A 23,673-nucleotide genomic window follows, 5' to 3' on the forward strand; every position below is an offset into this window, starting at 1 on the left:
ACTTGGGGGAGAGGCATTGGGAATGCGATAGGTGGAAGGGGGTTAAGATGAGGGTGATAGGCCAGAGAGGGGTTGGGGGCGGAGAGGTCAGGAAGAAGATTGCAGGTCAAGAAGGTGGTGCTGAGTCTGAGGGTTGGGACTGAGAAAAGGTGGGGTGGAAGGGAAATGAGGAAGATGGAGAAATCTGCATTCATCCCTTGTGGTTGGAGGGTTCCTAAGCAGAAGATGATGCACTCTTCCTCCAGGCGTCGTGTTGCCATGGTCTGGCAATGGAGGAGGCCAAGGACCTGCATGTCCTTGGTGGAGTGGGAGGGGGAGTTAAAGTGTTCAGCCACGGGGCGGTTGGGTTGGTTGGTGCGGGTGTCCCAGTGGTGTTCTCTGAAATGTTCCGCAAGTAGGCGGCCTGTCTCCCCAATGTATAGGAGGCCACAGCGGGTGCAGCGGATGCAGTAAATGATGTGTGTGGAGGTGCAGGTGAATTTGTGATGGATATGGAAGTATCCCTTGGGGCCTTGGAGGGAAGTAAGGGGGGAGGTGTGGGCGCAAGTTTTGCATTTCTTGCGGTTGCAGGGGAAGGTGCCGGGAGTGGAGGTTGGGTTGGTGGGGGGTGTGGACCTGACGAGGGAGTCATGGAGGGAGTGGTCTTTTCGGAATGCTGATAGGGGAGGGGAGGGAAATATATCCTTGCTGGTGGGGTCTGATTGGAGGTGGTGGAAATGACGAAGGATGATATGATGTATCTGGAGGTTAGTGGGGTGGTAGGTGAGGACCAGTGGGGTTCTGTCTTGGTGGCGTTTAGAAGGGCGGGGTTCAAGGGCAGAGGAGTGAGAAGTGGAGGAGATGCGGTGGAAAGCATCGTCAACCACGTCTGAGGGGAAATTGCGGTCTTTGAAGAAGGAGGCCATCTGGGTTGTTCGGTATTCTGATCTCCAGCATCTGCAGTCCTCACTTTCTCCTAGTTCATTCTAGGAATCAGTCTGGTAAACCTTTGCTGTGCTCCTTTATGGCAAGTACGTATTTTCTTCGATAAGGAGACCAAAACTGCACACAATATGCCATTGTGGTCTCGTCAAGACCCTGTACAGCTGCAGAAAGATTTCTTGTTCCTGTACTCAAACTCTCTTGCATTGAAGGCCAACATACTCATTGCCTTCCTAACTACTTGATACATTTTCATACTTACTTTGAGTGATCAGTGTGCAAGGACTCCCAGGTCCCTTTTACATCAACATTTCTCAATTTAGCACCATTTAAATAGTACTCTGCCACATTCTGTGTTTCCTACCAAAGGGAGCAAGATCGCCTGTATCCTCATTATGTAAATTACCTTGGAGCCTTTTTACGTCCTCCTCACTACTCACATTCTCACCCAGTTTTGTGTCATCAGCAAATTTTGAAATATTGTAATTTTGGTTCCCTCATCCAAATCATTGATAAATATTTTAAAAATCAAAGAACTGCGGACGCTAGAAATTAGAAATAAAATCAGAATTTGTTGATAAAGCTTAGGAGGTCTGGCAGCATTGTGCAGCGAAAGCAGAGTTAATGTTTGAAGACCAGTGATCCTTCTTCGGAACTGATGGTAGCTCGGAAAAGGTTTGGTATATATGCTAGCGAAGGGGCAGGGTTTGATGCCAGGCGCTCATAATTGCAGGAGCACGATGAACAATTCCCAGCATCTGATCAACGCATAATGCTGTTCCTCAGTGCACGGAGCCAGTGAGTCTATCACCTTTGATCTTTGCCCCTTTATTGGACTGAGTTAGATTGTGCACCGCTGCTACTGCAGGATCATACTGGAGTGGAGCTGAGAGCATTGTGAGTGTCGGAGCTGCTGCATGCACAATCTTGTTGCGAGACTTCCTTTTGAAAAGGAGCTGAGTCTGGGGGAGAAGGGTTTACCTCACAGTCTCATCCAAGTCCTGCGGTGTTGGAGGGGGGCAGCTTCTGCTACTGACAACTAGGCTTCCTCTCTATGACTGGGCCACACAGCAACCTCTACAAGATGGATGTGTGTTGTGATGGGCAACTAATACAAATCTCCTTCAATTCCTTCTTCCCAATAGACCTTGGCCTTGGCTTCCCTAGAATTTGTAATAAGTTATTGTATCCTCTTCTATGAGAACCAAAGTCGTTACTTAATTGCTCATCATTTCCTGCTACTTCGTTATTAAATCATCTGTTTCAGACTGTAAGGGGCCTATATTGTATTCACAAATATTTCTTCTTTTTATACTTATGGATGCTCTGCTAGTCTGTTCCTTGCAAGTTTATTCTCATGCTCTTTTTGTTCCCTCTTCATAATTATTGGTCCTCCTCTGCTGAATTCTAAACTGTTCCCAGTCCTCAGGTTGATTACTCTTTTTCAACAATGATATATGACTCCTGTTTGGATCTGATACTATCCTTAATTTATTTTGTTAGTCATGGTTGTTAGCTATGTTTCCTTTTGTCTGAAAGGAACATATAATTGTTTTAATGCCTGATTCTGTCTTTAAATATCAACCATTGCCCATCCATTGACATGCCTTTTAATGAAGATATGCAGTCTACTGCAGAGAATCCACTCCTCATACCTTTATAACTTCCTTTGTTTAGATTAGGACTGAAGTTTCAGATTGGACTATTTCATTTTCTATCCCAATGAAGAACCCTATCATGTCATGGTCACTTGTTTTTCTAAAGGTGATCTTACAACATGGTAATAAATTAACCCCTTTTCACTGCACAAAGCCATATGTCACATTCAAATTGAGATGACTAGATTTGGTTCCCATGAGAATTTCTCATTCCCATGAGATCTACCTGTTCTTGCAATCCCAGTCTTTCTTTTTATAATTTATTAAGCTATTAACCATTACACCTTTTACTTGTCTCATTTCTGCTTCTACCCTCATTAGCTTACACCACCTGCCCATTGCCAGCCATATCTGCAAGTCATAACCATGTTATGCAAGGACAAAACAAAATTGTCTTTCCCTGAGACTGATGGATACATAACTGAATACATTTAAGACCGATATTGGCAGATATTTGATTTCACGGGGAATTAAGTGATCAAGGAATGTAAAGTTAAAGCTAATAATTAGCCATGTTTATATTGATAGGCAGAGTAGGCTTGACAGGTTTGGCAGATCTTCTCAAAGGAATTGCAATGAGTTGTTACAATGTATCTTGTAGCTGGTACAAACTGTTGGAGCAACATTCATGCAGGCAGGTGGAACCTATTCCATCAGACATGTGCCTTGTGGACAGACATGGAGATGTGAGAAGGTGAGTTACTCACCACAGACTTATCAGCCTCTGACCTGCTTTTGTACCTCTAATAATAATTAAATGGCTCGTCCAATTCAGTTTGTGGTCAATGGGAACTCCCAGAATGTTAATTGTGGGGGAATTAAGCAAGGGCAATACCATTCAATGTTAATCAACGATTCTTGGATTCTCTCTTATTGGACATGGTCAAAGTCGGGCACCTATGTGGCATGAGTACCATTTGCCACTGATCAGACCAAACGAGAATGTTGTCCAGGTTTTGTTGCATATGGTCATGGCCTACCTCATTACATACAGACTTGTGGATAGTGTTGAACATTTTGCAGCTATCAGTGAACATCCTTACTTCTGATCTTATGTTGGAGTAAAAATAATTGCTGAAGCAGCTGAAGGTATTTGAGTTGTTTTGGATGTTACCCTGAGAACCTCCTGCAGAGGTGTCCTGGTGGTGGTTAAGTTGTTGGAGATGATTCTCAAAGATAGGATTTTCATGCATTTGGAGAGGCAAGGACTGATTAGGGACATTCAGCATGGCTTTGTGTGAGGGAAATCATGTCTCACAAACTTGATTGAGGGTTTTGAGGAAATAATCAAAAAGATTGAGGTCAGATATGAAGATGGTGTTTACATGGACTTTAGCAAAGCCTTTGACAAGTTTCCATATGGTAGACTAATTAGTAAAGTTAGATCAGCGGTGTTCAACATGGATAGGTACTGTGTTCACTATTGTTTATCATTTATATGAATGTTTTGGATAAGAATATAGGAGGCATGATTAGTACGTTTGTGGATGACATCAAAATTGGTGGTATAGTGGACAGTGAAGAAGTTTATCTAAGATTACAAAGAGATCTTGATCAATTGGTTCAATGGGCTGAGGAAAGGCAGCTGAAGTTTACTTTGGATAAATGTGAGGTATTGCAATTTGGTAAAACAAACAATAAATGGTTAGGCCCCGATAGAACAGAGAGATCTAGGGGTTTGGGTACATAAGTCTGTGAAATTTGCATCACAGGTAGACAGAGTGGTTGTGAAGGCACTGAGCACAATTGCCTTCATTGCTTAGATCTTAGAGTATAGGAGTTATGACGTTATGTTGAGGTTGTACATAATGCTGTTGAGGCCTCTTCTGGAGTATTGTGTGCAGTTCTGGTCATCCTGCTATAGGAAGGATATTATTAAATTGGAATGTGTTCAGACAAAATTTACCAGGATGTTGCCAGGAATGGAGGGTTTAACTTATAAAAATAAACTGGGTCTTTTCTTTCATTGGAGCACACAAAGTTAGAGGGGTGACTTTAAAGAGATTTATAAAATCATGAGGGGTATAGATAAGGCAAATACCAAGGATCTTTTCTTTAGGGTGGGGAAGTTTAATACTAGGGGGCATATTTTTTAAGGTGAGAGGAGAAAACTTTTTAAATGGCATGAGAGGCAAGGTTTTTACAGAGGGTGGTTCATGTGTGGAATGAATTACCAAAGGAAATGGTAGATGCAGGTTTAGTTACAACATTTAAAATACATCTGAATAAGTACATGGATAGGAACAGTCTGGAGGATACGGGCCAAATGCAGGCACGTGGGAATATGGTTGATGTGTACTAGTTGGAACGAAGGGTCTGTTTCTATGCTATGTGACTGTTCCTGTGTTACTCATGGATTCACAATCATCTTCATTTGTGCGAGGTATTATTCTGGCTTGAAGAGATTTTTGCCCTCAATCCAATTGACTTCAGATTTGTGAGGTCTCCTTGATGTCACTATATTTCACCTCTGGAGGTAACCTTTTTTTATCCATGTTTGGACTAATTTCTCAGAGCATCAAGAGCCTGTTGGCACTGGTAGAACCCAAATTGAGCATTAGTGAGCAGGTTATTTCTTTGCACAAGCTACTTAATAGTGCTGTTGACCACACCTTCTCCTAATTTATTGGTGATCAAGTTGACTGATAGAGCAGTAACTGGCCAGATTGGATTAGTTCTGTTTTCTTTGTGGACAGATCATATCTGAGCAACTTTCCACATTATTGTGCAAACATCAGTGTTCTAATTGTACAGGAACATCTTGGTTAGAATGCAGCTAGTTCTGGAGCGCGAGTCATCAGCACTATTGACTGAAAGTCATCAGTGCCCATAGGCTTTGCATTATCCAATCCCTTCAGTCATTTCTTGATATCACGATAAGTGATTCAAATTGAATGGGTCATCCATTCAAAATTCTGGCTGAAGTTGAATATGGATGCTTCATCTTTGCACTTACACTGAATTGAATTGAATTGAATTTATTGTCACGTGTACCCAGGCACAGTGAAAGCCTTTGTCTTGCGAGCAGACAGGCAGATCACAGAGTTAAATCACATACGTAAGTAAATAATAGGTAAACAGTGTCAAAAACACAAACAAAGATACAGGCAAATGTTAAGAGTTTGTGAGTCTATTCAGTATTCTAACACTGCCGAGCTCCCCTCTCACTTAGAATGGGAATATTTGTGGGTCCTCATTCTACTTATTGGTAGTTCATTTATCCATCAGGATTGCAGAGTTTAGATCTAAAATGTTAGTTCTGGGATCACACAGCCCTGTCAATTTTTACAAGTACTGTAATGAGTGCTATTGAGGGGAAACATTCTGAAATACTGAGAAAAAAATTAAATCAGGTTGAAATTACTGTAATGAACAATTAACAGACTAACAATGTGGAAATCTGGATTAAAATTTCATTCCTGTCAATGAGCTTTGAGAATTTGTACATTCTAAATAATTGTGAACTCATATATGTAAGTATGTTGTGAAATTTAATTCACTCATATGAGTACTAGGAAAAAATATTAAATTGCAAACACTCAAATAGTTCACTCAAGGCCTTCAGGGAAAGGAAACTGATATCTCTAATCCAAACTGTGTATTTGCTACACATGATGCCTTTTCAGTGTTGTCCATGTGCAAGAATATATTCAAAAATCTGTAAAGAACTGAAATAATTGTCCTATTTTTAATAAGAATCTGCTGAAGAAGGCTAAATCTTCCAAAGTTCCCTCACCTCTATGTTTTTGGAACATAATTCATTTTTTCCAATGCCAAATCAATATTCTGCAGCTACTGCCTGAGATAAAAAGCTTTCGATTTATAGTTTCTTCCATTCAGGTTCTTATCCTTCTATATTAGTATACTATTATTTCCCTGTTAAGCACATCTACAGGATTGATACTAAAAAAATGTGACTAAGGCTCATACAATTGATTCTCCTACAGCAGAGACCTAAGAGGCAACTTTTTCACACAGAGGGTGGTACGTGTATGGAATGAGCTGCCAGAGGATGTGGTGGAGGCTGGTACAATTGCAACATTTAAGAGGCAATTGGATGGGTATATGAACAGGAAGGGTTTGGAGGGATATGGGCCGGGTGTTGGCAGGTGGGACTAGTTTGGGTTGGGATATCTGGTCGGCATGGACGGGTTGGACCAAAGGGTCTATTTTCATGCTGTACATCTCTATGACTCTATGACTTTCAAAAGTAGTAATGTAACTCTTTAATTATATCTCATTAGACAGTTACGTCATGCTCAGGCCAACCAGAATGCCTCAATTTATTCGAACCTCATTTAAAAGTTTCTGAAAGCGAACAATCTCTTCCAGTTGTTCAAAATATTTGTATACCAGAGTGGAGAGCTGTGTACAGTGTAAACATATTCTCCAGAATGTAAAAAGTTGAACGACGGACCTCAAGTTTATGAGTCACTTTCAAAGTGCGTCAATCAAAAGTAGAAATTACAAAGAAAAACACAAAGTGTGGAAGGTTGAAATGAAACCAGAAAGTCTTGGAAAACAGGTCGGAGAAAAAAAAGTCAGCATTCATTTCAAATGGCACCCTTCAAATGCTCTGAAGGAACATTCCAATGAAACATTAACCTTCTCAACTGTAAACTTACTTACAATACCAGCTTCTTTTTATGTTGGTAAATTACATTATTGAGGTTAAAAAGAAAGCTGCGGGTTTTAACCTGAGGTTAAGTAAAGAACTATGGGATGCTGGAAATCGAAAACAAAAAGAGAAATTGCTGGAAAAGCTCAACAGTTCTGGCAGCATCTGTGGAGAGAAAGCAGCGTTGATATTCCGGGTCGAGTCAGAGATATTAACTCTGATTTCTCTCCACAGATGCTGCCAGATCTGCTGAGTTTTTCCAGTAATTTCTGTTTTTGTTTCTTGAGGTTAACTTTGCCCGCATAAGTCACTAGGTAAACCCTGTCAGAAAAATAACACGACAGTTGTCTGGACAGAGGCAGCACGGTAATCTCTGCGCCTGATTACAACTTTAACATCCAGAGCAAGACGCTTCTACAATATGTTCCAGTGAATACATTAGACAAAATTACATAATGTGTCAATCATACCAGAATACATCCAAATTGATGAAAATATTTTTACTTTATATTTAACGACTGTTAAGTGTACTTGTCATGTTTGAATTGTGAGGCACGGCTTTAGTTTCCCGTTACACAATACATTCCATATAACATTGAAACTAACGACACAATAGTGATTGAAACATCGTTCTAATTGAAATTTGCTGAGGATTATTGTTCCCCTATGATTTAATCCCTCAGGAAATGAATCACAAAGAGCAGCCTTTCTCCAGAATCACCGAGGTATCCGCATGTTTCCATTGGCATGATGCAAGAAGATGTTCGTCGGAACACTTCTCTGGCCCCTCCCAGGGGAATAAGCTCAGATATTAATACCCTCTCCATCCGTCCCAAATGCCACTGAAATCTCCGGGTGAAATCGGAATCCTGACAAGGTAACTACACCATACCCATTCGATTCATTGAGAACTGTGTCTGAATTACGGATTAATGCAAGAGTTTTGTTTTGTTTGTTTTTGACAACTTCACGACCTTAGCTCGGGAGAGTTTCCAAAATGCTGAGGGCGATTGTGTTTGCTGCCGTGTGCTGTGTCCTGCTAACGGAGGCAGTGAGCTGGCGGGAGGCGCTGGAGGAGAGGGAAGAATCTGAGCTGCCAAACCAGGTAATGAGAAGACCCGAAGGAAAGGATAACGTGAATCAATTCAATCGTGTCACCATGCTGTTTAACTTTATGTTTAAAATCACATTTTAAGAGCTGCATTTTGACGGTCACGGCATTTAGAGAATGTTGGCTCTGTTTTGTGAGGTGGTCTCTGAGGGGCCACAGGCGTGAAGGCTCAGTTAGGGCGCTTAGAGTTACAAGTTAGCCAGGACCTAAAGAGAGAGCTAAGAAAGGCCAGGAGGGGACATGAGAAGTCTTTGGCAGGTAGGACCAAGGAAAACGGTAAAGCTTTCTGTAGGTATGTCAGGAATAAAAGAATGACTAGGATAAAGGTCAGTAAGTGGGAAGTTGTGTGTGGAGTCCAGAGATAGGAGAGGCACTAAATGAATATTTTCATCAGTATTCACACAGGAAAAGGACAATGTTGTCTAGGAAAATATTGAGATACAAGCTACTAGACTAGACGGGATTGCAGTTTCTAAGGAGGAGATGTTAGCAATTCTGGAAAGTGTAAAAATAGGTAAGTCCCCTGGGCCGGATGGATTTATTTTAGGATTCTCTGGGTGAGAGTCTGAAACCTGAATATGGGCTGAGATAGATCATGGAGACTCATGGCCTATGCCTATGTGACTATTGCAGCTAGAGACAAAATGGTTCCCTGTGCCTACATGACTTGCTGCAGCTAGTCTCTAAAGCTACATAAATCACTAACCACTAGAATGCAAAAATAGACCGATAAAATGAGGAAATGCTAACCACACTCTGCACAGCCACAGTTCTTTGTATCACAAGGTAAAAATGACCAAACCGTTATGACCTAGGTTGCTTACCACTTGATATCATTGGATCAAGCAACTATCAATTAAGAGATATCATGTATTGATTGGTAATTGTCTGAATACACGATGCAATCACGCCTTATGTTCTGCTTTAAGAAAGGTATAAAAATGCCTCTGTATTAAGCCAGTGTGTGCAGTTCCTCTGAGGGATACAGAAGTACATAACTTCTGTGTTTCCACACGTTCTGTAACCAGCAGTATTGAAAATAAAGTGTGAAGCCTTAATAGTCAGACCGATTGCAAGTGTTATTGATCAATCACAGAACCAAGACAAACCCTCCCACCCCAGGTTCAGATCTTCATGGAAAGCTGGGGTGGAGATTGCGGAGCCTTTGGCTTTGATCTTTATGTCATCATTGTCTACAGGAATAATGCCAGAAGACTGGAAGATAGCAAATGTTGTTCCCTTGTTCCAAAAGGGAAATAGACACAGCTCCGGTAATTATAGACCAATGAGTCTTACTTCAGTTGTGGATAAAGTGTTGGAATGGATTATAGGAGATAGGATTTATAATCATCCAGAAAAGAAAAATTTGATTAGGGATAGGCTACACGGATTTGTGAAGGGTTGGTTATGCCTCACAAGCCTTACTGAATTCTTTGAGAAGGTGACCAAACAGGTGGATGAGGGTAAAGCAGTTGATGTGGTGTATATGGATTTCAGTAAAGCATTTGATAAGGTTCCCAGGGCAGGCTATTACAGAAAGTACGGAGGCATTGGGATTGAGGGTGGCTCAGTGGTTTAGATCAGAAATTGGCTAGCTGTAAGAAGACAGAGAGGTTGATTGATGGGAAATTTTTATACTGGAGTTCAGTGACTAGTGGTGTACCACAAGGGTCTGCTTTGGGACCATTGCTGTTTGTCATTTTATAAATTACTTGGATGAGGGTGTAGAAGGATGGCTTGGTAAATTTGCGGATAACACTAAGGTTGGTGGAATTGTGGACAGTGCGGAAGAATATTGCAAGTTACAGAGGGACAAAGATAAGCTGCAGAGCTGGGCAGAGAGGTGGCAAATGGAGTTTAATGCAGAAAATTGTGAGGTGATTCACTTAGAAGGAGTAAAAGGAATACAGAGTACTGGGCTAATGGTAAGACTCTTGGTAGCGTGGATGAGCAGAGAGATCTCAGTGTTCATGTGCATAGGTCCCTGAAAGTTGCCACCCAGGTTGATAGGGTTGTTAAGAAGGTTTACAGTGTGTTACTTTTATTGGTAGAGGGATTGAGTTTCAGAGCCATGAAGTTATGTTGCAGCTGTACAAAACTTTGGTGCAGCCACACTTGGATTATTGCATACAGTTCTGGTCGCCATATTACAGGAAGGATGTGGAATCATTGGAAAGGGTGCAGAGTAGATTTATCAGGATGTTGCTTGGTATGGAGGGAAAGTCTTATGAGGAAAGGCTGAGGGATGTGAGGCTGTTTTTGTTAGCAAGAAGAAGGTTAAGAAGTGACATTATAGAGTCATACAGTCTTAGAGATGTACAGCATGGAAACAGACCCTTCGGTCCAATTTGTCCATGCTGTCCAGATAGCCCAACCCAAACCAGTCCCGCTTGCCAGCACCTAGCCCATATTCCTCCAAACCCTTCCTATTCATTTACCCATCCAGATTCTTCTTAAATGTTGCAATTGTACTTGCCTCCACCACTTCCTCTGGCAGCTTGTTCCATACATGTACCACCCTCTGCATGAAAAAGTTGCCCCTTAGGTCTCTTTTATATCTTTCCCCTCTCACCCTAAATCTATGCCCTCTAGTTTTGGACTCCCCCTCCCAGGGAAAAGACTTTGTCTATTTATCCTATCCATGCCCCTCATGATTTTATAAACCTCTATAATGTCACCCCTCAGCCCTAGCCTATTCAACCTCTCCCTATCCTCCAACCCTGGCAACATCCTTGTACATCTTCTCTGAACCTTTTCAAGTTTCACAACATCCTTCTGATAGGAAAGAGACCAGAATTGCATGCTAAATTCGAATAATGGCTAACCAATGTCCTGTACAGCCTCAACATGACTCCCAACTCCTGTACTCAATACTCTGACCAATATAGGAAAGCATACCGAATGCCTTCTTCACTATTCTATCTACCTGCGACTCCACTTTCAAGGAGCTATGAACCTGCACTCCAAGGTCTATTTGTTCAGCAACACTGCCTAGGTCTTATACATGAAGTGTATAAGACCAACTAAGATTTGCTTCCCCAAAATGCAGCACCTCGCATTTATCTAAATTAAACTCCATCTGCCACTTCTCAGCACATTGGTCCATCTGATCAAGATCCCATTTTAATCTGAGATAACCTTCTTCGCTGTCCACTACACCTTCAATTTTGGTGTCATCTGCAATCTTACTAACTATACCTCTAATGCTCACATCCAAATCATTTATATAAATGATGAAAACTAGTGGACCCAGCACCAATCCTTGTGGCACTCCACTGGTCAGAGGCCTCCAGTCTGAAAAACAACCCTCCACCACTACCCTCTGTCTTCTACCTTTAAGCCAGTTCTGTAACCAAATCACTAGTTCTTCCTGTATTCCATGAGATCTAACCTTGCTAACCAATCTCCCATAGGGAACCTTGTTGAATGCCTTACTGATGTCCATATAGATCACATCTACTGCTCTGCCCTCATCAATCCTCTTTGTTACTTCTTGAAAAAATTCAATCAAGTTTGTGAGACATGATTTCCCATACACAAAGCCATGTTGATTATGTAAAAATAATGACTGCAGATGCTGGAAACCAGATTCTGGATTAGTGGTGCTGGAAGAGCACAGCCACATTGATGCCCTGGGGTTGAAGTGTTCCGAGGCAGAAGATGAGGCGTTCTTTCTCCAGGCGTCTGGTGGTGAGGGAGTGGCGGTGAAGGAGACCCAGGACCTCCATGTCCTCGGCAGAGTGGGAGGGGGAGTTGAAATCCTTGCTTTCCAAATACATGTACATCCTGTCCCTCAGGATTCCCTCCAACAACTTGCCCACCACCGACATCAGGCTCACAGATCTATAGTTCCCTGGCTTGTCCTTACCACCTTTCTTAAACAGTGGGACCACATTCGCCAACCACCAGGCTTCTGTTATCTCACCTGTGACTATTGATGATATAAATAACTCAGTAAGAGTCCCAGCAATCACTTCCCTCGCTTTCCACAGAGTTCTAGGGTACACCTAATCAGGCCCTGGGGATTTATCCAAGTTTATGCATTTCAAGACATCCAGCACTTCCTCCTCTGTAAATTGGACATTTTTAAGATGTCACCATCTATTTCCCTACATTCTATATCTTCCATGTCCTTTTCCACAGTAAACACTGATGCAAAATACTCATTTAGTATCTCCCCCATCTCCTGTGGCTCCACACAAAAGCCACCTTTCTGATCTTAGAGGGGCCCTATTCTCTCACTAGTGACTTCTGTACGGCAATGCTAGCTAAACATACCTATGTGATAGTGTTAACTAACGAAGGTGTGCCATGTCAACATCTTATACCAGAATGTCCAGTCTATCCTCTTCTTAACTGGCTCCCGCTGGGGCACAAACCTCAGTGATACTGAAATGAAAGATTTGGAGATACCGGTGTTGGACTGCGGTGTACAAACATAAAAATCACACAACACCAGTTTATAGTCCAACAGGTTTAATTGGAAGCACTAGCTATCGGAGCGTCATTCTTCATCTGGACACAACTACCTGATGAAGGAGCAGCGCCACGAAAGCTAGTGCTTCCAATTAAACCTGTTGGACTATAACCTGGTGTTGTGCGATTTTGAACTTTGAAATGAAAGAAGTTTAAAGTGTCGAGAAAACCAATTGCATAAGTTGTTCTGCTGCCGGTATTACCAGGCAAGCGATAAGCCTTTATTCCTGATGAAGGGCTTTTGCCCGAAACGTCGATTTTGCCTGTCCTCGGATGCTGCCTGAATTGCTGTGCTCTTCCAGCACCACTGATCCAGAATCTGGTTTCCAGCATCTGCAGTCATTGTTTTTACCTCGTTGGTTTTTACCTCAAGATAAATATTCCCAGCCAGCGACCATAAGCTGATTCTTAATTCTATGATCAAAACTTCCAACCCACTGCCTTTGCAGGGTTTGGCGCAGTTATAAATGTTACCTGCTTCTATTTGAGTGCTACAATTTGAAGAAGGAACAAGTTACAGAATTTCCTTTGAAAGTACACTCATGCGGCAGAGTTCCATAGGATTTTCTTCTTGCAGATCACCGAAAACGTTCTGGAATTTTCGAAGGGAGCTGGTATATACCGAGCAACAATGAGACGGTCCAGGTCAAAATGTCCAGGCGATCCAGACTGCTTTGTGGCTTTAATGGGTAGAAGATGAATAAAAAGAACAGCAAGTGGACCTGTAGCTAAAAGTAAGTTGCTGAAAGGTTTGTTGAGATGATTATTGTTCAGTAAAAGGCTGGCACAATTGTCAAGTTCAAAGATCCTGTAATAAACTAAAAGATAATCAATGGTCAAAATGTAATGGTGGTCCTCAAAGTTAGGGAACCGAGTGTTCTCACAATGTATAAATCAACAGGTCAACACCAAAATCAATTTTATCAAAGTACTTGTACTATCATAACCACACCTATAATTATTATAATTCTTACATTCTGAGGTTTCTGGTTTAGATCCAGCTACACTGAGTCACTTTGTTCGATCGAATTTAATCATCTTTTCCAGCATTGAATCTAACCAAATAGAATAATATTAGCAGTTTGAAATCTGCTTTATGACATTTTTCACTTCTAAACAGGAACTTGGAAGCATAATGACAAATCATTTTTTTCAACTGACAATTTTATTCGATACATACACTATTTTGTCTATCGATATAAAGAGGGATGAAGTCTCCAAATATTCCTAAAACAATGGAACCTCTTAAATTCAGCGGTTAGAAACTTTGTGATCAATGCCTGAAAATACAATGCAACTACTAAATTAAAATATCTAGGTGGACTAACCCACTTAAACCTTACGTTCTGTGCAGTGTTCCAGTAATATCAATTATTACAATGCAGAGGACTGTCAGAATTTTTGGACAGGAAACTTGATATAGAAAAATAAATGAAGAACTTGAGTCACTAGCTTAAGTGGTGTTAAATAGTGCTACATAAATCATATTTCTTAATGCCCAAGGCATGATATTTGAGTAACTTAAGATTCTGCAGCATCCTGGACCAGACTCTTGAGAAACTTAACCAGAGAAGATAAATTCTCTCTTTTAATTAATTTTCAATGATAAATTGGTTCACTGTAAAATGTTTGTAGATGTTTAACAACAGGTTTTGGTATGAAGGCATATGCAAAAAATGTAATGTTAACTGTTCAATAAATTGTGATTTTTAAGTAACGATATCAGAATGCAAGGCATCCTTCTAAGCAGCAAAGTCAAAGTGTCTTGAAGGAAGACACCCTGGAAGATCCTCTGCAATCACAATGCTGGGAATGTATTACAGCTCACCCAACTGCCAGCAGGACATAGAAGAAGAGCTATGGAGTCAGTTTCTGGAAAGATGTGAAAATAAGAGGGTTGTTGTGGTGGGTGATTTTAACTTCCGAATATTGACTAGAACTGCCTTAGTGTCTGGGTTGGGTTGGAGTGTAATTTATTAGGTGTGTCCAGGAGTGTTTTTCGAAACAGTATGTGGATAATCCAGTGAGGGAGGGGGCCATACTGGGAAATGTGCCTGGACAGGTGACCAAAGTTTCAGTGGGGGAGCATTTTGGGAATAGTGGCCATAATTCCATAAGTTTTCAGATACTTATGGATAAGGACAAGCTTGGAGATCAGATGAAGATGTTAAAATAGGGTAAGGCCAATATAACCAAATTTGGCAAAAATTGGAGAATGTGGATTGGGAGAGGCTATTTGAGGGTAAATCCATATCTGATTCTTTTAAATTTCTTAATTTCTTAAATTTCTTTTAAAAGAAACGTGGGATTCTTTTAAAGACTAGTTGATTAGAGTGCAGGACAAGTATGATTCTGTGAAGAAGATCAGGATTGGTCAGGTTCAGATTGGATGATAGGGGAAATTATCAGCTTGTTAAAAAAAAAGGAAGCATACTCAAGATCTAGGCAACTAAAAACAAAGACCTTAAAGAATACAGAGAAAGTAGTAAGGAGCTCAAACTGGGAAGTTTGGACGGCTAAAAGGTGCTATGAAATGTCCTAGGCCGGCAGGGCTAAGGAGAATCCTAAGGCATTTTATCCATATATTAGGAGCAAGAGTGTAGCTAGGGAAAGAGTAGGCTCAGAGCCGAAAATGTGTTGCTGGAAAAGCGCAGCAGGTCAGGCAGCATCCAAGGAACAGGAGAATCGACGTTTCGGGCATAGGCCTATGCCCAAAACGTCGATTCTCCTGTCCCTTGGATGCTGCCTGACCTGCTGCGCTTTTCCAACAACACATTTTCAGCTCTGATCTCCAGCATCTGCAGCCCTCACTTTCTCTCAAAGAGTAGGCCCACTTAAGGATAAAGGAACTAGGTTATGTACAGAGCTTGAGGAATTGAGCGAGATCTTTAATGAGTACTTTACATTAGTATTCACCTAAAAGGAACATGAGAGATGTTGAGGTGAGGGAAAGGTGTGTGAATACCCTCATGCAGGTCAAAATAATGAAGGAGGAAGTGTTCGGTGTCTTGAAATGTGTTAAGTTTGGCAAAGCCCCTGGCCAGATGGGATCTATCACAAGATACTGTGGGAGGCAAAGGAGGGAATAGCTGGGGCCTTTGCATCCTTTTTGGCTTCAGGCAAGATTCCAGAGGACTGGATAATGACTAATGTTGTTCCTTTGTTTAAAAGGGAAACTGAAATAATCCAAGTAATTACAGGCTGGTGAGCCTGACGTCAGTGTTGGGGAAATTGTTGGAGAAGATTCCGAGAGACAGGATTTATTTACATTCGGAAGCAAATCGATTTGATTGTGATAGGCAGCATGGATTTGTGTGCGGAAGGTCATGCTTCACCATCTTGACTGAACCTTTTGAGGAGGTAACAAGAATGATTAATTGGTGATGGAAGAGCAGTAGGTGTTGCCTATACGGTCTTTAGTAAGGCATTTAATAAGCTACCTTATGACAGGCTGGTACAAAAGGTAGAGTCTCATGGGATCTGTGGTGTGTTGGCTGGATGAATATAAAACTGGCTTGGTCAGAGAAGATAGAGAGTAGATGTGAAAGGGTTCTTTTCAGAATGAAAGTCAGTAACTAGTGGTGTTCTGCAGGAATCAGTGATGGAACCGTTGTTTTTTGTAACACTTATAAATGATCTGGAGGAAAATGTAGGTGGTCTGATTAGTAGGTTTGTGGTTGACATCACAATTGGCTGAATTGCAGATAGTGAGGATGATTGTAAAAGGATACCGTGGAATATAGATAGATTAGAGATTTGTGGCAGAGAAATGGCAGATGGAGTTTAATCCAGACAAATATGGGATGATACATTTGGAAGATCAAATCTAGGTACGAATTATATAATAAATGGTCGAACCCTGAGGAGCATTGACATTGAGTCATAAAGTCATGCAGAACGGAAACAGGCCCTTCGGTCCTACCAGTCCATGCTGACCATAATCCCAAACTAAATTACCTTCACCTGCCTGCTCCTGGCCCATATCCCTCCAAGCCTTTCTTATTCATGTACTTATCCAAATGTCTTTTAAATATTGTAACTGTACCCACATCCACCACATCCCCAGAAGGTTCATTCCACACACTAACTACCCTCTGTGTGAAACAAATTGCCCCTGTATGTTTCCCCTCACCATAAAAATGTGCCTCTTAGTGTTGAAATCCCACATCCATTATCTCTATCTATATCCCTCATTGACAGACAGAGGAATTTGGAAGTATAAGTCCATAGATCCCTGAAAGTGGCAACACAGGTGAATAAGGTGGTCAAGAAGGCATACAGCACACTTACCTTCATTGGCCAGACATTAAACATAAAAATTGGCAAGTTATATTACAGCTGTATACAACTTTAATTAGGCCACATTTGGAATATTGCATGTAGTTTTGCTGGCCACAGTTTTGCTACCAGAAGAACATAGATGCTTTAGAGAGGGTGCAGAGAATGTTTATCAAGATATTGTCTGGTCTGGAGGGTTTTAGTTATGAGGTTGGATAAACTCGGATTGTTTTCACTGAAAATATGGAGGCTGAAGGGCAAACTGATGATGATCTACAATATTTTGAGAAGCATAGATAGGATGGATAGTAAAAATCTTTTTCCCAGGGTGGATAGGTCAACTACAAGAAGGCACAGGTTCAAGGCGAGAGGGGGGAGGTTTAGGAGAGAAGTGCAGGGAATCCTTTCACACAGAGTGGTGGATACCTGGAAAGCACTGCCATTGGAGGTCGTGAAAGCAATGTTTAAGGTGAACTTTGAGAGACACAAGAATGGAAGGTGAACAGAGGGATAGAAATGGTGTATGGGAAATAAAATAACAGGTCTAAATAAGGAGTAGGAATTGGCACAGGCTTGGTGGGTCACAGGCGTGGTGGGTCACAGGCTTGGTGGGTCACAGGCTTGGTGGGTCACAGGGCTTGGTGGGTCACAGGGCGTGGTGGGTCACAGGGCGTGGTGGGTCACAGGTTTGGTGGGTCACAGGTTTGGTGGGTCACAGGCGTGGTGGGTCACAGGCGTGGTGGGTCACAGGCTTGGTGGGTCACAGGGCCTATTTTTCTACTGTATTGTATTGTTCTGTTGGACATGTTTATGATCTTTGAGAAGAGAAATTCAAAGATCCATTAGCCAGGCAGTAACTGAAGCTGTTTCAGGTAATTCTTTGACAGAATACTGATGGTGGCAATATTTTAAAATGTAAGCAAGAAAAGTGGGCTTGGAATCATAGAAAGACAATGGGATGTTGGTGCTGATAGTGCTGTGGAAGAATCACTCAATATTCTATCAAAAATTACCAGGAAACACTGAAAATCCTTCTCGAAATTAAACTTTAATTTTGCAAAATCAAAGCTGTTACAGCTAGAAAATGTCTTCCCTGTCTGTCCACAAGCCCTTTGTTTCTCTGCAATTCATTAAGTTGTTGTTCCTTCACTTATCTGATAACATTAGCATAATCAATCATGCTGGCTTGCTTTGCCTTTCTAAATTAATCATCATCTGCCACACTAGTTCCCTACAGTACGCTTAATCTATCACAGCATACTACTATTATCTGTTACTGGAGCCCTGTAATATGATCCCAGGCTTGCATTACAACACTAAGTTAACTACATAGCTGCCAGAGTAATTTCCATAATAGACATGAATTATCTAGCTAATAAAATGCAAAATATGTTTTATAGAAAATGACAAACAAACACATGTACAATGCTGATTGTGGGCAACCTGTTGTGATTAACTTATGGCCATAACAAAATCATTGACTCCAGTTCATGAAGAAATGTGGGACTGAAGAGGTTTGGGTTGAAGCGAAGCAGCTCACCCACCCACTGTACTCTTCCTTTGGTTCAGGGCAACAATAGCTAACTTTTAAAATGTACAGAATGCCACATTGTGCTCCAAATAATTAACAACAAATAGTTTTTAGAGAAAAATGCCTACCAATAGGAAATGAATGGTAAAACAGGTAGGTCTATTTGTATACTGAATTATAACGAAGTTGCTATATAAATTCCCAATTAAAATACTCCCCACCTCAGGAGGATTGCCAGAGGATCCCCATATGTAGTTTAGCTGCCCACTCCCCAAGAATGGTTTGGAGCAAAAATGTTATTTTAAAAAAAAACATTTCCTGGCAGTTAGTTAGATTGATGTTGTCCGGTAATTGGAGGCTGATCATATTAGATCACATCGATACTCTGTCAGTCAGGAAATGATATACAGAGGAACCTTGATTATTCAAACGAGATGGGCGGGCACTATTTTGTTCGGATAACTAATTATTCGGTTAATCGACGCAATGCCTCTCCTCTGGGGCTCAGAGTGTTTTGTTAAGTCAGCTCCCCGTTCAGGAGACTAGACAGCAGCACATCCCACGCGAGCCTCTGCCCCCTCCATCCGCTTCCATCCTTGCACCCCCGCCCACCCTCCCAACCCCATCCAGCACCGCACTCCCGCCCGTCTGAACCCCATTCAACCCCCCAACCTCATCCAACCTCGCCCCGCCCCCTCACCTACCCCCAACCCTGTGAAGAAATCTGAGCTGATTCATTTTGTACAAAGAATATTGAGAGACAATATAAAATAAAGGGGGCAAATTTAAAGGAGATGCATGAGCAGGGGAATGCAGGTGTATCTGTAGATAAGTCATTAAAGTTGACAGGACTGTTTGTAAGAGTGGTTAATAAAACATGCTATATACTCAACTTTATTAATGTCTCCCCGCATCCCATTCACCGTTCACACTCTTAACCACCAAGCACTGTGGCAGCAGTGTGTACCATCTACAAGATGAATAATAATAACTCACTATGGGTCCTCTGACAGTACCTTGCAAACCTATAACCTATACCACCCAAAGGGACATGAGTAGCGGATACATAGGAAGACCACCAACTGCAAGTTGCCTTCCTTTCTAACTTGCTAATATGTTGCCACTTCTTCACTGTTGCTCGGTCAAAATCCTACAACTCCCTTCATAACGGTAGATTTCCGTACTCCCCAAAGATTGCAATGGTTTAAGAAAGTAGCTCACCACTTTCTCAAGGGCAATTATGAATGGACAATACTTGCTGGCCTAGCTAGCGATGCTCACATCTCATGAACAAACAAAATAAAATGGGGCATAGAAACCAAGAGTAAAGAGCTGATGTTGGATAAAGCACTAGTTTGGTCTTATGTTGAGCATTGTATCCAGCTTTGAGTGCTGCACTTTAGGAAGAATGTGAAAGCATTGGGGAGATTGTGGAAAACATTCAAAAGAGCAGTTCCAGGGATAAGGATGTTAGACTGAAGAAGTTAGGTCTGTTTTCCTTGGAGAAGGCTGAAAGGAGAGATATTCAACATCATGAGAGGATTGGGCTGAGTGGATAGAACAAAACTGTTCCCCTGGTGAAGGGATCAAGGACAAGATGGTGAAAGTTTAAAATAATCGGTGAAAGAATCAAAATAATATGAAAGAAGATGTTTTCATGCCATAAGTGATAAAGGCTGACAGTGTGTTGTAGGCAAGTTCAACTGAGGCATTCAAAAGGTTCATAGACTGTCATTGAGTGAGACAATGTGCAGAGTAACAAAGAAAAGGCAGGAAATGGCTCAGAGAGTTCGTGTAGACAAGATTGGTAGAATGACCTCCTCCTGTTATAGCAGTTTTTGATTCAGTGATTCTATGAAGTTTAATATTATCCATGCATGAGGGACACTAGATCTTTGAAAGGGCATAATTCCTTTTGTGAACTTAAAATAACAGTGTGGATTTTCCCCTGGCCAGACAGTCATTATCCCAAGTTAGATGGTCGTTGTATGTGGGGTTCCTGCAGATTCCCCATTGTAACAGACGCCGAAGGAAGTGCCCAGTAAATTGAAGATCCGACTCAGCAATTCCTGTACGCCCGAAACCCTTCCAAAACTATCCATTTAAATTTGAGATTTCAGATGGTTCCAATGAAATTAAGTAAAATATTTACTCAGCAAAAGTTAGGCTATTAGAGACAAAGTCTAACTCCTGACAAACTGTTCAACAAACCCCATGCTTCCTTCTTATATCACCAACTATACTCCATCAGACCCCTTACCACCCTAGACCCTGATCTGACATCCCCTGTTACACCCTTCCTCTGCACCACATGACCCCTCTTTCACATCACAGGACATAAATCCTCTTTCCCTACAACCAAACCTGCCCTGCCCCCAGTCCCTACCCCCACTTTGCATACTACCCAACCATCCCTTCCTCCATCACTCAATATGTTTCCCCTTTCTCTCTCCATCCATTACCAACTTGCACCCTAGCACCCTACCTAACTTGAACCCTACTGCTCCATCTGCACTCTATCCATCTGGCACCCTACCCATCTTGCACCCTATACATCTGGCATCCTATGCATCTGATGCTCTTGCTCTCCACCCCCAGCATCTTACTCTCCGCTGACCTTATGTACTTACCATTTGACAGCAGCTGTCAAAATGGACCTTTAAATATCAGAATATGTCTGATATTTGTCTTCACTGATGCTGTAAAAGAGCTGTCACAATGGAAGTATGGCTCCATATTTCTGATAGAGCTTTATGCAGAACCTACAGAAATGCTAAACTCTCTTGTTTTTTTAAAAGTAACTTTCTGCATAAGGTTACCAGTCCTCAGGAACATCAAGGCCATCAGTGGAAGCAGTTGAAACTTTATTGCTGGAACAGCACAGCAGGTCAGGCAGCATCCAGGGAACAGGAGATTCGACGTTTCGGGCACAGGCCCTTCTTCAGGAATGAGACTTCAGTGGAAGCACAGCATTAATCTTTCTGGCCAATGACCTTAAATCAACATTTCTATTTTTGTTTCAGACTTCCAGCATTTGTAGTATCTTGTTTTTGAGGCAGAAAAATAATATCTTGCACAGAGTTTCTAACAAATCACATCAGAGCTACATGGTTAAGCAGAACAGACAGCATTTCTTTTCATTTGCATGAATCCTTAAGTGTGAAGATTTTATATCTCAACAGCAATTTTTGCTCAATCTATCATCAAAATGTTTTAATTTGGTTAATTGCTGATCAATCAACACATAACTAGGGTCTCCTAATTTGCTAGATTTGGGTGTATATTTCTTTACTGTTTTTAATATTCATTAGACCACTTGGAAAACAATCCTCATTTATAATAAATGCCATGTCATAACAAAATCAATTTATATTTTTGAAATCTATTATAAAAAGTGTCATCTGATAAAGGTTTTGACACTCTGTTTCTTGCCATGATTATTTCTTACATGTTTTCTGTTATTGTGGTAAATAGTAATTATTCTGTTATTGTGAAGAAATAGTGTTACTATGTATAAGAACAATATATTTCATGATTTATTACCAACCGTCATTTGTTAATAATTCACAGGGGCTCATATAAGAAACAAAGCTGCCTATCAATTGAACCATTATGAATTTCAGTTCACCTTGATGCCATTTTAAAAAAAATGTACTGTATGCCTACATGAGTCTCATTTAAAATCTGAGCAAACATATCATTGAAAACTCTTAATAAATTTAATCTCCTGGTAGGTCCAAGCATGATCCAGAGAAAAGAGAATATGATGAAATACTAAATAAATGATAATTTGACTGGTGACAAATAATCCATCCCTCTTTATTAAAATGCATTTGATTTAAATCCTATTGTGCATTTTAGTGAACCATAACTCTGTATAGCATTCTTTTCCTTCCTTCAATGGATCTGAATATTTGATAAGATATTTCTAAGTAGCAAAGGCATTGGAAACTACAATAATTGAAGATCTACGTAATTTTCACTAGGGGACTCCACCAACCTAAATAAAAGTATTGAGAAGTGAGCTTGTTGAAGTTGTTGATGTCAATGAATTAAAATAAAGATGTTTACCTGACTTTAAAAATAATGTAAACTCAGCTACATTCTGATCAACATATTCTCTTGTTTGCTTTTGAGGATTAAACATAGTAAAGATTTTAAGAGGTCTACAGATAAACAACTTGACTCCACGATATGCTGAGTAACACAATACTGACAATCCAGACATAAATGCATTGACAAAAGAAGTAAACTAATTTCAATCTAGATTTTATGTGATAAAGAATTAGATTTGTAACAAGTAAAATTGTTCATTGCATATGACAGACTTGATTAGATTAAAACTTTATGATTGATCTAATGGAATAGTTTGGTCTCCTTCCTATCGGAAGGATGTTGTGAAACTTGAAAGGGTTCAGAAAAGATTTACAAGGATGTTGCCAGGATTGGAGGATTTCATCTATAGGGAGAGGTTGAACAGGCTGGTACTGTTTTCTGTGAAGCGTCGAAGGCTGATGGGTGACCTTATAGAGGCTTATAAAATCATGAAGGACATGGATAGGGTAAATAGACAGTCTCTTCCCTGGGGTGGGGAGTCCAGAACTAGATGGCATAGGATTAGGGTGAGAGGGGAAAGTTATAAAAGAGACCTAAGGGACAACTTTTTCACGCAGAGGGTGGTACGTGTATGGAATGAGCTACGAGAGGAAGTGGTGGGGGCTCGCATGATTGCAACATTTAAAAGGCATCTGGGTGTGTATATGAATAGGGAGAGTTTGGAGGGATATGGGCCAGGTGCAACTAGATAGGGTTGGGATATCTGGTCAGCATGGGTCTATTTTCCAACACTTTGCCCATAGCCATGAATGTTGTGACATTTCAAGTGCTCATCAAGTATTAGATTAGATTACTTACAGTGTGGAAACAGGCCCTTCGGCCCAACAAGTCCACACCGACCCTCCGAAGAGCAACCCACCCAGACCTACACCTAACACTATGGGCAATTTAGCATGGCCAATTCACCTAACCTGCACATTTTGGGACTGTGGGAGGAAACTGGAGCACCCAGAGGAAACCCACG

At 41.1% G+C, this 23,673-nt stretch overlaps 1 long non-coding RNA gene across 1 annotated transcript; it reads left to right on the plus strand.

The window, feature by feature from the left end:
• Positions 1-8,003: 8,003 nt before the first annotated feature.
• LOC122552017 lies at positions 8,004-22,745 on the plus strand. The gene is made up of 4 exons (XR_006312262.1): positions 8,004-8,074; positions 8,177-8,302; positions 13,362-13,518; positions 22,731-22,745. It is a non-coding gene; the product is annotated as an uncharacterized LOC122552017 (long non-coding RNA).
• The last annotated feature ends 928 nt before the right edge of the window (positions 22,746-23,673 follow it).

This window comes from Chiloscyllium plagiosum, chromosome 7, assembly GCF_004010195.1.
Source record: "Chiloscyllium plagiosum isolate BGI_BamShark_2017 chromosome 7, ASM401019v2, whole genome shotgun sequence".
NCBI classification, from domain to species: Eukaryota; Metazoa; Chordata; class Chondrichthyes; order Orectolobiformes; family Hemiscylliidae; genus Chiloscyllium; species Chiloscyllium plagiosum.